A 15,587-nucleotide genomic window follows, 5' to 3' on the forward strand; every position below is an offset into this window, starting at 1 on the left:
TTACAAATTAAAGGTCTGTAATAACTCTTTGTCCAGTACGTCTATTAGTGTTATTTTTCCAACAGCATGTCGCTTCATGCCTCTGTGTCACATTTCGGTAGTTCTCACAATATTTCAAACTTGGTCATTATTTTATTTGTTACAGTGATTTCTGATCAGTGATCTTTGGTGTTACTATTCTAATTGTTTTGGGGTGCCACGAACTATATCCACATAAGATGGCAAACTTAATTGATAAATGTGTGTGTTCCCACTGTTCCACTGACTGGCCATTCCTCTCTCTCTCCCTCTCCTAAAACCCCTCTATTCCCGAAACACAACAATATTGAAAGTAGGCCAATTAGTAACCCTAAAATGGTCTCTTCATGTTCAAGTGAAAGGAAGAGACACATATCTCTCTCACTTTAAAAGTTAGAAATGGACAAGCTTAGTGAGGAAGTTATGTTGAAAGCCAAAATGGGCCAAAAGCTAGGCTTCTTGTACCAAAAACCTAGGTTGTGAATGCAAAGGAAAAGTTCTTAAAGAAAAAGGTGTTACTCTAGTGGATTCATGAATGATAAGAAAGCTAAATAGCTGGCTTAGATATTGCTAATATGGAAAGTGTTTCTGTGGTCTAAATAGAATATCAAACTAGCCACAACATTCCCTTAAGCCAAAGCCTAATAATCTAGAGGAAGGCCCTAAATGCATCCAATTCTACAAAAGCTGAGAGAAGTTAGGAACTGCACAAGAAGTTTGAAGCTGGCAGAGGTTGGTTCATGACGTTAAAGGGAAAGAAGCCATCCTCATAAAATAACAGTATAAAGTGAAGCAGCAAGTGCTGATGTAGAAGCTCTGAGTTATCCATAGAAATCCATTTAAGATAATTAACAAAAGTGGCTCCACTAAACAATAGATTTTCAATGAAGACAAAATGGTCTTCTGTTGGAAGAAGATGCCATCCAGGACTTTGAGAACTAGATTGGACAAGTTAATGCTTGGCTTCAAAGCGTCACGGGACAGGTTGACTCTCATTTAGGGTTAATGCAGCTGGTAACTTTTAATGTTCATTTAACATTCTGAAGCTGCTTGAGCCCTTATGAAATATGCTCCATCTACTCTGCCTGTGCTCTAGAAATGGAACAAAGCTTGGATGACACCATATCAGTTTACAACATTATTTAAATTTTGAGCCTGGGGTGCCTGGGTGGCTCAGTTGGTTAAGCATCAGACTCCAGTTCAGGTCATGATCTCGGGGTCTATGAGTTCAAGCCTCATGTCGGGCTCTGTGCTGACAGCTCAGGGCCTGGAGCCTGCTTCCGATTCTGTGTCTCCCTCTCTCTCTACCCCTCCCCAACTCGTGCTTTGTCTCTCTCTCTCAAAAATAAATATTAAAAAAATAGTAAAACATAAATTTTTAGCCTGTTGAGACCTACTGCTCAGAAAAAAAATTCCTTTCAAAATATTACTTCTCATTGACAATGCACTTGGTTACCCTGAGCTCTAATAGATATGGACAACAAGATTAAAGTTGTTTTCATGTCTCCTAATACTACCATGCTGCAGCCTGTAGATCAAAGAGTAATTTTCAACTTTCCAGTCTTATTATTTAAGAAATACATTTTGTGGGGCACCTGGGTGGCTTAGTCGGTTAAGAGTCTGACGTTCGCTTAGGTCATGATCTCGTGGTTCGTGAGTTCGAGCCCAGCGTCGGGCTCTGTGCTGACTGCCAGCTCAGAGCCTGGAGCCTGTTTCAGTCTGTGACTCCCTCTCTCTCTGGCCCTCCCCTGCTCACGCTGTCTCTCTCTCTCTCTCTCTCTCCCCTAGAAAAAAAAAAAAGAAGAAAAAAGAAATACATTTTGTAAGGCTATAGCCACCATACATAGTGATTCCTCTAATGGAGCTGGGCATAATAAATGAAAAATCTTCTGGAAAGGAGTTAATATTATATGGCATTAAGAACATTCATAGTTCATGGGAAGAAGTCAAAATATCAACATGCACAGGAGTTTGTAAGAAGCTGATTCCAATACTCATGGATGACTTGGAAAGGTTGAAGATTTCAAAGGAGGGGTGTCTAGGTGGTTCAGTCAGTTAAGTGCCTGACTGCAGCTCAGATCATGATCTCGTGGTTCATGAATTCAAGCCCCACATCAGGCTCTACACTGACAGCGTGGACCCTGCTTGGGATTCTCTCTTTCCCTTTCTCTCTCTTTCCTTCTCCCACTTCTGTTTGCACGCTCTCTTTCTCAAAATAAAAAAGTACCTGCAGATATGTTAGAAATATCATGATAAACAGAATTAAAAATGAAGCCTGAAAATGCAACTGAATCACTGCAATCTCATGAAAAAACTTGAAAGGAAGAGGAGTTGCTTCTTTAGGATGATATAAAGGAAAGAGGAGTTGCTTCTTTAGGATGAGTAAAGAAAGTAGTTTCTTGAGATGGAATCGACTCCTGTGAAGCTTACTGACATGGCAGCAAAGGATTTTCTTCAGTATATTCCCTCTGCCTTCAAAGTGTAGCCCACTGGCTCAACTTTTAATCTAAGGAAATCATCTTAACAAAACATAAAAAAGCATTTATGAACAGTGCCTGCACATAAACTTTCAAGTGTTTGCTAAATGAAAGATTCATGGTCAAAACTTGGAATAAAAGGAAAAATTATATAAAGTACATTCACTAAATGCAACACTTTATAATCACTAAAATGTTTTTTAAAGATTACATTATGACATGGAAACAAGGTCAGAACACAAGTGAAAAAAAGCATGCAGAGTTTTATATACAATGTTATTCCAACTCTGTACTTAAAAAAAAAGCTATCCTTTAAAAAAGACTAGAAACACTATGTCAAAATGTAATAATTTCTCATTTCTAACTTTAATTCTAACTTCTAATATCAGTGCTGGTGATAGGGGCAACCAAGATTTTTTTTTCCATATGTTTCCAAGTTGAGTTTAATGAGTGAGTATACATTACTTAAGCAGCTATCAAAAACTGTACTCTTAGGATCCCTTTAAATACTTAATTAGCAAGGACCTCAAATAGCTTTTGTTTCTGTGGGCTATATTCACTGATTAGATTTTTTAAGAAATTAAAACACAAAGTTTTTAAATATTCATTTGTTCATAAGTAATAATGGCAAACCCACTACCTGTTAACATAAATAACATTTTATGGAAAATATTTTATTTTCTTAAGAAAGTAGAGAGAAGAGCGGGATTGCTTTAAATTTTTACGAATCTCAGTATCTGGTTTAATAGAAGACCACTGGATATAGAATTCCATATCTCCTTCTGCATTTAATTTGTTGCAATAGCGCATAATATGTAGCTTCTTAAAAATCTGACTGTACACTTGTGTGAAAATGAGTTAAAAAAGCAAATATTGATATTCGTATCATATTTTTTATTTTATCATCTTTCTGAAAGGGTCTAAGAAATCTTACTTTCCCTGGACCACACTTTGAGAACTGCTACATTATTTTGATAAAAAATATTTTTCTCCAAAAAACATTGAATGATAGGTGGTAGCTTGCTGGATCATGAAAAATAGGATGGAGGCTTGAGAGTTCCGATTTCTGGGTGAACAGAACCCAAAATGGAACATGCTATATTCAGCCTCCCTTTTTAATACAAACAGAGTAATGTTTAAGGCAGAGAAGACAAGCCTTTTCCTTCCCCACTTTAGTTCAGTGCTCTTTCCATCAGTTCGGGTTTATTCCCTTTACTGATAGGTTACTGGTAGGTATACTCAGACTTGAAATTCCAGTCTGAGTGTTAGCTAAGGACCATCAGTGAAAGGAACTCTGTATGGCACTCTTTCCCCTTCTCCTTGTCTTCATTTTTGTATAAAGAGTGTAACATAACACTAACCTTGGGTATTACAGAAAACACTGAGGATGCAAGAATAAACGCAGAACTCCTAGAACAGTGAAAGACATTCTCCCCCTTTTAATCCTCTAAATCTGGGATTAGAGAAAACATTTTTTGTTTTTAATGTTTTATTTATTTCCAGGAGAGAGAGTGTGAGCAGGGGAGGGTCAGAGAGAGAGGGAGTCACAGACTGAAACAGGCTCCAGGCTCTGAGCTGGCAGTCAGCACAGAGCCCGACGCGGGGCCCGAACCCACGAACCGCGAGATCATGACCTAAGCGAAAGTCGGACGCTTAACCGACTAAGCCACCCAGGCGCCCCTAGAGAAAACATTTTTAAAAAATAGAATTACCACTTGAGATTTATACAACTTTAATTTGATTGTGAGGTTCTATGTGATCTTTGAAAAGTGTTAATGATTGAGTACCTTTTAATGTGTCAAACACTATCCTAGGAGCTAAGGATATATTTATTTTTTCCTGTTTACAGAATGTAAACTACCAGAAGGCACAAAACAGTATCTTTCCTCTCAGAGTTACCAATTATGATGTTCTCCACAAGATGATAGTGCAATAAACATTAGCTGGCTTGAAATAAGGGAGCAAAGTATCTAACTCTTTATTCTTCTCCCAAACCCCCAAATCTGATTATATCTCCACATCTATTTTATCCCTCCGAAATGCCACTTTCCTCTCTCCATGTCTTGATCATTCTTCTCTACGCTCAGGTCTCTTAACTTCTCTTCACCAACAACTTCAGAGAGGCTTCACATAGCAGTCTTGCTTAAAAAACATAATACTTTCCAGTGCCACAGGATGAAGTCCATACTTCTTACCTGGTATAAGAAGACTGGCTCTAGTTTATCTTCCTGTTCTCGTATTTCTCATACTCTCTTATCTGTAAAGACTATTCACCCATTCTCCCATTTGCCATGACCTTTCACATGGATGACTTCTGCCATTCTATTCTTTTTGCATGGTGTGCTTTCCCCAATTTCGTCTACTGGACAGATGCATGATTCTTTCAAGGTTTCTTAGTTTCAATCCAGGATCACTCTTCCCTATTGCCCATGGTCAAATTAACTGCTCTCCCTCAAATGTTTCCTTGTTCCTTTATTCACACTTCCTACTATGTAAATATCATACTGCATAATAGTATGTGCATCTCTTTCCCACTAGACTAAGAGCTCCTTAAAGAAAAATGGATGGGTTCTTGGGGCGCCTGGGTTGCTCTGTGGTTGAGCGTCCAACTTCGGCTCAGGTCATGATCTCACGGTTTGTGAGTTTGAGCCCTGCATCAGGCTCTGTGCTGACAGCTCAGAGCCTGGAGCCTGCTTCGGATTCTGTCTACCTCTCTCTCATTCATGCTCTGTCTCTGTCTCAAAAATAAACAAACATTTTTAAAAAAATAAAGAAAAATGGATAGGTGCTTATCTGTACATCTCCAGGACCTAACACATTGTCTGGCTTATAAAGTGCATTCACATGTTTGCATGTTTGTCTTACTGAAAGGGGGAATACAGTTGAAATGATTTTTATGATTTTTGCAAACAGAGATCTATATACCATCTAATCTACTAAATTTAAAAAATCATATATGGTTCCATAGTTTGAAACCTAAAGGCATAAAGCAGACATACAATATGAACCATATATTATTTTCTTTGATATATCTAAACTCTAACTATAATAGAATTACATACTAATTCAGAGACAGAGACACTAAAAGCATTTTCTAGTACTAATTTATTATTATAGAAATAGAAAATTAACACAGAGCTGTCACCTAATGACCCTGAAGTATTTCATGAGGATGGTTATGCAACCCTAGTGCTAGAAAGGACCGTGGAATTTTATGAATCCTGAAAAAGTACGTAAGGATAAGAAACAAATTAATAAACCTTCCAAAAATTATAACAGTTCACAAACAAGTTTCAAGCTATAATTCTATTTTTTAAAAAATATTCCCAAAATTTCAGGGGCGCCTGGGTGGCTTAGTCGGTTGAGTGTCCGACTTTCGCTTGGGTCATGCTCTCACGGATCGTGGGTTCGAGCCCCGCGTCGGGCTCTGTGCTGACTGCCAGTTCAGAGCCTGGAGCCTGTTTCAGTCTGTGACTCCCTCTCTCTCTGACCCTCCCCTGCTCACGCTGTCTCTCTCTCTCTCCTAAAAATAAAAAAAATAAAAATAAAATATTCCCAAAATTTCAGATTCAGAAAATCAAAAATGAGAATACCTTTTTGTTACTGTTCCATGGGAACATAAATATTTTTTTGCATGCTCAAGCTACAATAATCGAAACAGTGGCACTGGCATAAAAATAAGATATATAGACCAATGGAATTAGAATAGAGAGCCCAGAAATAAACTCTTGCATTTATGGTTAAAAGATTTTCAACAAATGAACCAAGTCCATACAAGAAGAGAGGACAGTCTCAAAAAAGGTGCTCAGAGAACAGGATATCCACATGGTAAAGAATGAATCTAGACCCTCACGTAATAACATGTACAAAAATCAACTCAAAACAGATAAAAGACCTAAACATAAGACCTAAAACTCTAAACTCTTAGAAGAAAAAATGATATTGGAATTGGGAACAATTTCTTGGATAGGACATCAAAGGTACATACAAGAGAAAATTAATCAAACTGGCCTTCATGAAAGTTTTAAAATATTGTGTATCAAAAGACACTATCAACAGCGGCACCTGGATAACTCAGTCGGTTGAGCATCTGACTTCAGCTCGGGTCACCATCTCAGTTTGTGAGTTGGAGCCCTGCATCGGGTTCTCTGCTATCAGCACAGAGCCTGCTTTGAAGCTTTGGATTCTCTGTCCCCCCTCCCCTGCTCCCCTGTCCTCCCCTGCACATTCTCTCTCTCTCAAAATAAGTAAATAAATACTTAAAAAACAAAAAGATACTATCAACAAAGTAAAAAGGCAACCCACAGCATGGAAGAAATATCTCTAAGTCATCTATCTGATGGAGGATTCATATTCAGAATAAATAGAGAACTCCTAAAATGTAACAAAACCACTAAAATGGCCACAGGATTTGAATGGACATTTCTCCAAACAAGACACACAAATGGCAGATAAGCATGAGCATGCTGAAAATGAAAAGATGCTCTACATCACTGATCATCAGGAAAATGCTATCAAAACTACAATGAGATACAATATGACAGCCACTATTAAAATAACAAGTGTTGGTGAGGATGTGGAGAAATGCAAACGTGTGCACTGTAAGATAAAATGTACAGGAATGTAAAATGTACAGCCACTGTGGAAAATAGTATGGTAGTTACACAAAAAAATTTAAATTTAGAATTGCCACAGGATCCAGTACTTCCACTTCTAGGTTTATGACCCAAAGCATTGGAAGCAGAGTCTCAAAGAGGTATCTGTATACCCTTGTTTAGAGCAACATTATTCATAGTAGCTAAAATGTAGAAGTAATCCAAGTGTCCATCAATGGATAAATAAATAGGCAAAATGTGTTATCTGCATACAATGGAATATTATTCAGTCCTTAAAAGAAAGGAAAATTATCCATGTGCTATAACACGGATAAACTTTTGACATTATGCTAAATGAAATAAGCCAGTTACAAAAAGACAAACACTATATAATTCTATTTACAGCAGACACTCCATTAAAACCATAGAGAAAGAAAGTAGAATGGTGGCTGCCAGAGACTGGGGGGAATGGGAAATTATTATTTAATGAGTATAGAGTTTCAGTTTCACAAGATGAAAAGAGTTCTGGAGATAGATGGTGGTAATGGTTGCACAATATAAATGTACTTGGTACCACTGAATGTTAACTTAAAAATGATTAAAATGTTAAATTTTATGTGTATTTTATCACAATAAAAATCTGGAAAAAAAAGAATCAATGATAACAATGCTGATTTTCTCCAAATTAATCTATATATGTAACATCACCCAAACTGAAATACAAGATTTTAAAAAGTTAAATAAGCTCCATTAAGCTTAATGAAGCCACTTAAAATACAAGATTTTGTGGAAAAATAAATATATGAGTATAACTGGGAAGTTCCCGAAAGGAGCACTGCAGGATGGAGGGAAGATTAATCCTACCGAAGATTAAAATACATTACCTATGATAAACAGTGGTATAGTAATTAAAACAATTTGATATTCATGCTGAATAGACATATCAATTTATCTATGAATCTGTAAAGAAAAAAATTTTTAATGCTTTTAATTTATACTACAGACATAATGCTGAGAGATTGTTTTTCTCTACAGCCACACTGTCAGAAGTAAGCTATCTGAAAGTATATCAGTGAGAGTGGAACATCCCATTCTTGCATAAATGACAGATCATTAATCAAACAGCAACAGGCTTAATTTCCAACTCAGAATTTCAGATAGGGTTTCCCAGACACAACATTCCACATTTATCTTTACTGTGTAGTCTCTAAGGAAACAGGACTTTGGGTTTGCTTCTCAGCCCAGGTGTGATATTAATTAACCCCTTGAAGCACAGCCTTGCTGTACTTCAAACTTATCAAATACTGCTTCATTTAAATTTTGTCTAAACTCCACCCTTCTCCAAAATCCTATAATAACCTTGTTCCTTCTTTATTTAGTAAAATGTTCCTCTGGTGTGTGATCTCCCTCAGAGGAGCAAGTTAATTAACCTCTGTCGGCCTAAAGATATATACCCCTGGTGGTCTTTACCAGATCAAAATAGTTTATTTTAAAAAAAAGTATATATGGAAATTTAATACCTAATATACATACCATATTAAGTCAAGAAAAAGATACCTTATTCAAGTAATGATATTGAAATAGTTTTTTCAGAAAAAGATAAAAAGCAGCCAGCTGTATCCCTACCTTCCTCTTTCAAATTCCAAATGTTTCTAAAATTTCAATATTCTAAAAAAATGAAATTAAAACAAAACTAGAAGAAAACATCATTTTCATTTTTTAAAAATTTCTTTTAATGTTTATTTTACAGAGGGGCAAGGGGCGGAGAGAGTGGGAGACACAGAATCTGAAGCAGGCTCCAGACTCTCAGCTGTCAGCAGAGAGCCCAACGTGGAGCTCGAATCCACAAGCCATGAGATTATGACCTGAGCCAAAGCTGGATGCTTAACAGACTGAGCCAAATGATAAAGGCACCCCATTTTTATCAATTTTATATCATGAACTGAGATCTTCTCAAAACTCAGAAGCTGTAACTATAGGAAACTGAAATTATTCATTGATCTAATTTATGGCAATGAAACTGCTGGTTCAAAGACATGTTCCTACTATATAAAATGTTTGAAAAATCTGTACGGCAAAATTGCCAAGAAATATCATAACAAAAAAGACAAAAAACTTAATCTAATATAAAAACAGATAAAGAAGGGCACCTGGGTGGCTCAGTTAGTTGCGCGTATGACTTTTGCTCAGGTCATGATCTCATGGTTCATGAGTTTGAGGCCCGCATCAGGCTCTGTGCTGACAGTTTGGGGCCTGGAGCCTGCTTCAGATTCTGTCTCCCTCTCTCTCTGCTCCTCCCCTGCTCGCACTGTCTCTCTCTCTCTCAAAAATAATAAACACTAAAAAAATTTTTTAAATTAAATTAAATTAAAAAACAGATAAATAAAGGATTTGCAGAAGAAGAAAACACAATGGTCAAGGATATTCAAATTTCACATTAAAGAGGAGTGCCTGGGTGACTCAGTTGGTTGAGCATCCACCTCTTGATTTCAGCTCAGGTCATGATCCCAGGATCATAGGATCGAGCCTCGCATCAGGCTCTGTGCTGGGTGTGAAACCTGCTTGAGATTCTCTCCCTCTCCCCACCACTCCCCCAAACCCCCTCCCCTGCTCTCTCTCTCTGAAAGAAAAAAAAAAATTCACATTAAAGAAAACAAAATCAAATGCAGATAGTATTTTAACCTATCACACTGGTAAAAAAAAATGTTTAGTAATACACAGTAATGACATGGTAGAGAAAACTGGCACTCCTATATTCTTTCTCACAATATACATATTTACTGTCTTTTGGAATGGCAATTTGGGAATGTATTTTAAAATTTTTAAATGAGTATGACCTGACCCATCATTTCATCACCAGAAATTTCTCCTATGGGGGCATATGGGTGGCTCAGTAGGTTAAGCTTCCAACTTTGGCTCAGGTTATGATCTCACAGTTCACGAGTTCGAGCTCTGCCATTGGGCTCTGCACTGACAGTGCGAAGCCTGCTTAGGATTCTCTCTCCCTTCCTCTCTCTGCCTCTCCCACAATTCAACTCTCTCTCTCAAAATAATTTTTTTTTTCAAAAAGAGAGAAATTTATCTTATGGAGAAAAACAAAGAAGTCTACAAAAACGTTCATGGCAGCCATTGCCATAAGATGTTTGCTTGTTGATAAGGAACTAGTTAAATAAACAAGGTACATCCATACCACAGAATACTCTGCAGCTGTCTAATGATCTAAATGTGCTAAAAAGGAAAAGCTTTGCACATTTGGCAGATTATGATTTTTTGCTAGTAAGGTGTAGCGGCTACTTTTTAATTAAATGCAAAGAATACAAATGAAAAACCCAAACTAAAACATAAATTTAAAAAGTCTATAAAGAAAGAGTATGTTTTCTCTCCCATCTCTCTGTGTATTTTGCAAAAAGGGTAATGTCTGTATCAGCATAATGTATATACATCTTTTACTTCACAACAAAGAGATAATGCTTTATCTGTTAGTCTCCACTTTACCCTTTCAAAACTATTTTCTTCCACAACAAAACTTCAGTCATTAAAATTGTGTAAGATAAAAGATTTATTTTTATTTTTTGAGAGAGAGTGCATAGAACTAGGGCAGAGAGAAAGAGAAAAATCCTAAGCAGGCTCCAACCCAGCACGGAACCCAGTGGGGGCTTGATCTCATGGCCGTGAGACCATGACCTGAGCTGGAATCAAGAGTCAGATGCTTTATCTACTAAACCATGCAGGTGCCCCAGAATGATCTATCTAAAATGAAAAGCTGACCAAGTCACTCCATGAATCCTCCATGGAGCCCCACTGCCTATAAGACAAAAACTAAGCATCTTTAATTAACATGTTATATATAGGCTCTCCTTGATCTAGACTCTGTCCAAATTTCCAGCCTCGTATTTCAATACCCCATGCCTTATCATTTATTCTTCAGCATCCTGAAATACCTGCAGTTCACTAAACATCTCAATGCAGTGGGCTCCTGTATCCTACTGTCTTCTCTGTCTACACAATACTATCTTCCCTTCACTATCTGTGCCTCAACCTCTCTAAGTCCCATTAAGCCAGTGTTTTTTATTGCCACAACTGACATCTTGAGCTGGATAATTCTCTCTTGTGGTGGCTGCCCTGTTCACTGTAAGATGCTTAGAAGCATCTGTGGCCTCCACTTACTGGATACGAGTAGCACTTCCCCTGGTTGGGACAACTAAAAATGTCTCCACGTTGCCAAATGTCCCAAGCGACAAAATCAGCTCCAGTTAAGAACCACTCTACTAACCTGGTAAAATCTGTTTATCACATATATACATAAAATATCTCTGGAAGAATATATAAAGTCTAGTTGTAACACCAGTCACCTTTGAGGCAGGCAACTCCGTGACTGAAGTAACTAGAGTAGAAGAGAAAAAACTTTAACTACAGTCCTGTATGTTTTTAATCTTGTACCCCTCTTCTAACCTCTCCATTGCTACCGCCCTAGTCCAATCTCCTTCTTTTCTCCCTTCTTCTCACCCTCTCTATTTCTCTCTCAACTAGTATAACTGGCTCCTAATCAACTTTTCCCTTTACAGCCTTCTTCAATCCATTTTTCCCCTTAAATAGTTTATGATCAAGTTGGTTTCCATATAACACCCAGTGCTCATCCCAACAAGTGCCCTCCTCCATACCCATCACCCCCACTTCTTCAATCCATTTTTACCAGTCCATTTCACCAGTGTGATCCCTTTAAAAAGACATTAGTCATTTGCTCAAAATCCTTCAGTATCTTCTCAGTCTCACTCAGAGACAAAGCCAAAACCTTAAGATGAACCTTAACAGTCTGCCATCCTATCCTCACTCTTCTTGTTCTAACCTTTCCTCCTAGTATTTGGTTTCTACAATTCAAAAAGGAACAAAGAGAAGTTTCATAAACTGAACCTACTACTGTTTCCCTTGCTGTGTTCTCTCTGGACTCCTTGCTGTTCCTCAAACATATGAGGGTCTGGGTACCTGTTGTTCTACTGGGAACACAACTCCTCTACATACCCACACGGCTTACCCCAGCTTCTTCAGACCTTTACTTCTCAGGGGGTTTTCCCTATTCTTACCCACAGCACCTATCAACATCTAATATATTACGTATTTTATTTACTTTGTTAATAAGAAAGAGGGAGAGAATCTCTTTTCTCCATCTCGTTCATTGATTCTCAAATCTGAGTCTGCATTAGAATCATCTGAAAGTCTTGTTAAAACAATTTCTGAATGGGGGATGGGGTGGGTGTTAAGCCTGAAAATCTGCATTACTAACAAGTTCCCAGATGATGCTGATGCTGCAGATCCAGGGACATTTTGAGAACCAACATTTTAGAATGTAAGCTTCTCCAGGACAGAGCTTTTTGTCTGTCTGTTTTCTCTCTACAACCTGGTTCAGAGTCAGCAGTGAGATAAGTAAATGATAAATAAGTAAATTTAGATGTCCCTGCTCTATTCCCATCTACACCCTCTCATTTGGTCTGCCCTATGGGGCTAAAAATTTACTCAACACTGTAAAAGATAAATGTGATGGGGCGCCTGGGTGGCTCAGTCGGTTGAACGTCCAACTTCGGTTCAGGTCATGATCTCACAGTCCGTGGGTTCAAGCCCTGTGTCGGGCTCTGTGCTGACAGCTCGAGGCCTGGAGCCTGCTTCTGATTCTGTGTCTCCCTCTCTGCCCCTCCCCTGCTTGTGCTCTGTCTCTCTCTGCCTCTCAAAAATAAACAAATATTAAAAATTAAAAAAAAAAAGATAAATGTGACCTATTTGGAAATGGGGTCTTTGCAGATGTAATCAAGTTAAGATGAAGTCATCAGGGTGGACCCTAAGCCAATATGATTGGTGTCCTTATAAGGGAGGATGCCATATGAAAAGACACAAAGAAAGAATGGAATGGAGTGATAGAGTGGCAAGTCAAGGAATATAAAAGACTGCCAATGACACAAGAAGCTCAGAGACCTGAACAGATTCACCCCTAGAACCTAGAGACCATGGCCCTGCTAACATCTGATTTCAGACTTCTAGCCTCAAGAAGTGAGTTGATGAATCTCTGTGGTTTTATTTTTTTAATTTTAATACTTTTTATTTATTTCCGAGAGAGAGAGAGACAGCGTGAGCAGGGGAGCGTCAGAGAGAGGAGATACAGAATCTGAAACAGGCTCCAGGCTCTGAGCTGGCTGTCAGCACAGAGCCCGATGCGGGGCTTGAACCCACAAACCGAGATCATGACCTGAGCCGAAGTCAGATGCTTAACTGACTGAGCCACCCAGGCACCCCGAATTTCTGTTGTTTTAAATCACCTAGTTTGCCATACTTTGTATGGCAGCCCTAGGAAAATAATACAAAGACCAAAAAAGCAAATTACTACACCAAACCATATATAATTTCAAATTTGGCTACTATCTAATTTCTACCAGTTCAAATGCTTTAATATATAGCTTTAGTTGTAAACTAATCAGGTTTCCTGTTTCAGAATCTCTCCCACCTAATATTGCCTTTTCCTGACTTCAGTGTGTCCCTTCAATGTGCAAGGCTGCCAATACTACAGGTTCTAGATAATTTATTCAGATTGTTTGGTTTCTCCTACTTTCTTATGGTTATTTCTATTTCTCGATTATCAATTGATTTATATTTTTTCTCTGAAGAACACTTCTTTTTTTAACACATTACAGATTTGGTATGTATTTTCTACTTGGTCATTTGAATTAGTTGCAAATTGAAAATTTAAGTACACATTAAGATATACATTTAGTTTTTAAGATAAAACGCTAACTACTGTTTTGTAGAACAATCCTCCTTTTCTTTCTTCCTTCTTTTAAAAGAATGGCCTTAAACTGTAACGAATTTGGAGCAAAAAAGTTGTGTCACACTTTTCTTTCCATTTTGCGTCTTTATTCAAATCTCAACAAATCTTCTAAAAGTAACATGGATGTATTAGGAAACTTAAAATTTTAAATGAATGTGAAATAAATTTCACCAAGTTGTCCCTTTTCCATTTAACATTTGTTTACAGCTACAATGTCACAAGAATTCCGATCAATAATTTCATCACACAAAAGCTCTATTTTAAATTACCATGGTTTACAAAGTCCATAAGCTGTAAAATGCAATTTTTATCTTAGGGACCAAAAGTCAATATACAAATAGTAACCAGCATATGCCTAAATGACACCCTTTTGTATTTCTATGACTGAGTGAAAATTAATTCATTATATGTACTACCAAGTAAGTTTGTGATAAAATTCTAAGAATTTCTGGATATTAAATTTACTCAGAAACACAATCTAGTATAATCTATACAAAAAAGCATATTTAAGAAAAACTGCATCTATCCTTAAATGAGTATTAACCACAAAATATTTTTAAACGCTGAAGCCTAAATAAAAAGATACAGAAACATACAAATTACAGGCATATTTAAGAGAGATATTTAATAGTTCTCCACTAGTACTGAAAAACCATGCTCTTTTCCTATAAAGATTTTAAATGAGTCATACTTTCCTTACTAAATCACTGTTTTACTTAACATATGGTGAAAAGAGTTAACTGTTTGGTAACTTGAAATTTTATATTCACTTAAATTGCACATCAATATATACTAGCTAGTGGGAAACAAATTAAGTGTAGTTTACCACATACAATTCTCAGAACCCACGGCATCATGTGCATAAGGCTCACTTGACAGTTGTCCGATAGGGTAGGGAAAGTTGTTTAAATATCTCCTAAAAATTCAGGTCCCACTGTCTAACCTTCGCCAGAATTAAACAAGTTGAACTCCACAACCCTTGTTCCTGGCGCCCAGGCCCAGCTATCCATATCCTGCGCTTAACTTTTAGTAAATGAACATATTTCTGTCCAGGTCACATTGGCCTAATTATTCACTTTAATGCGTTAAAGTTCTACCTTTATAACTAACTTTTTAATTCATACTGAAGTCCCGTCATGATTAGCCTAATAGTTTCCAACCTGAAAAGCGTTAAAAAGATACACTACAGTATCTATAACGAATTTAGAAAACTAGATTATAAATCCAAGCTTTTCCAGAGCATGTGATGCTTTCTTATTGTTTAAGAAAAATAATGAGACGAGAGTAAGAACTAGGGAAGAATAAATCCCTACTCCCAAATTACATTCTTCTTTTAAGAGTATATAATTTATCCAAATTCGAAGCCGTATGGCCAACTTGTCAGCACCTACTACTCTCACACTCGCAAGGGGGTGCGGGGGGCGGAGAAATAAACTCTTCGCCTCCTTCTCTACGCAGCGAGTGAGCCAAACACACCTGGCTAGCTCTTTCTGCCAGAGGCAGTGAAATTTTAAAAAACAAATCAGCCACGAACCTGATGATCCAAGAAAGCCCCGAGGAAGTCCCCCGGCACTCGAGGAAGACGCTCGCTCGCCCGGCACTCGCGCTGCCCGGCAGCCCGACGGCTCCCGCGGAAGGTGGCCACACCTGAGCCCCGAGTCCCGCCCGACCCACGGGTCGCGGGTG

General features: G+C 37.8%; 1 protein-coding gene across 2 annotated transcripts in view; it reads right to left on the reverse strand.

The window, feature by feature from the left end:
- Positions 1-15,552, reverse strand: part of C1GALT1 (core 1 synthase, glycoprotein-N-acetylgalactosamine 3-beta-galactosyltransferase 1) — a 38,788-nt gene extending 23,236 nt beyond the window's left edge. Inside the window, exon 1 of one of the 2 annotated variants that reach the window (XM_077765351.1) lies at positions 15,436-15,552. The gene's annotated coding sequence lies outside the window, so the exon portion shown is untranslated. Of the gene's footprint in view, positions 1-1,613; positions 1,770-15,435 lie in introns of those variants that run through there. The other variant, XM_077765352.1, reaches the window with a different exon arrangement.
- Between the last annotated feature and the right edge of the window lie 35 nt (positions 15,553-15,587).

The sequence above is a fragment of the Crocuta crocuta genome, unplaced genomic scaffold (assembly GCF_008692635.1).
Source record: "Crocuta crocuta isolate KB4526 unplaced genomic scaffold, BGI_CrCroc_1.0 scaffold14, whole genome shotgun sequence".
NCBI lineage: Eukaryota > Metazoa > Chordata > Mammalia > Carnivora > Hyaenidae > Crocuta > Crocuta crocuta.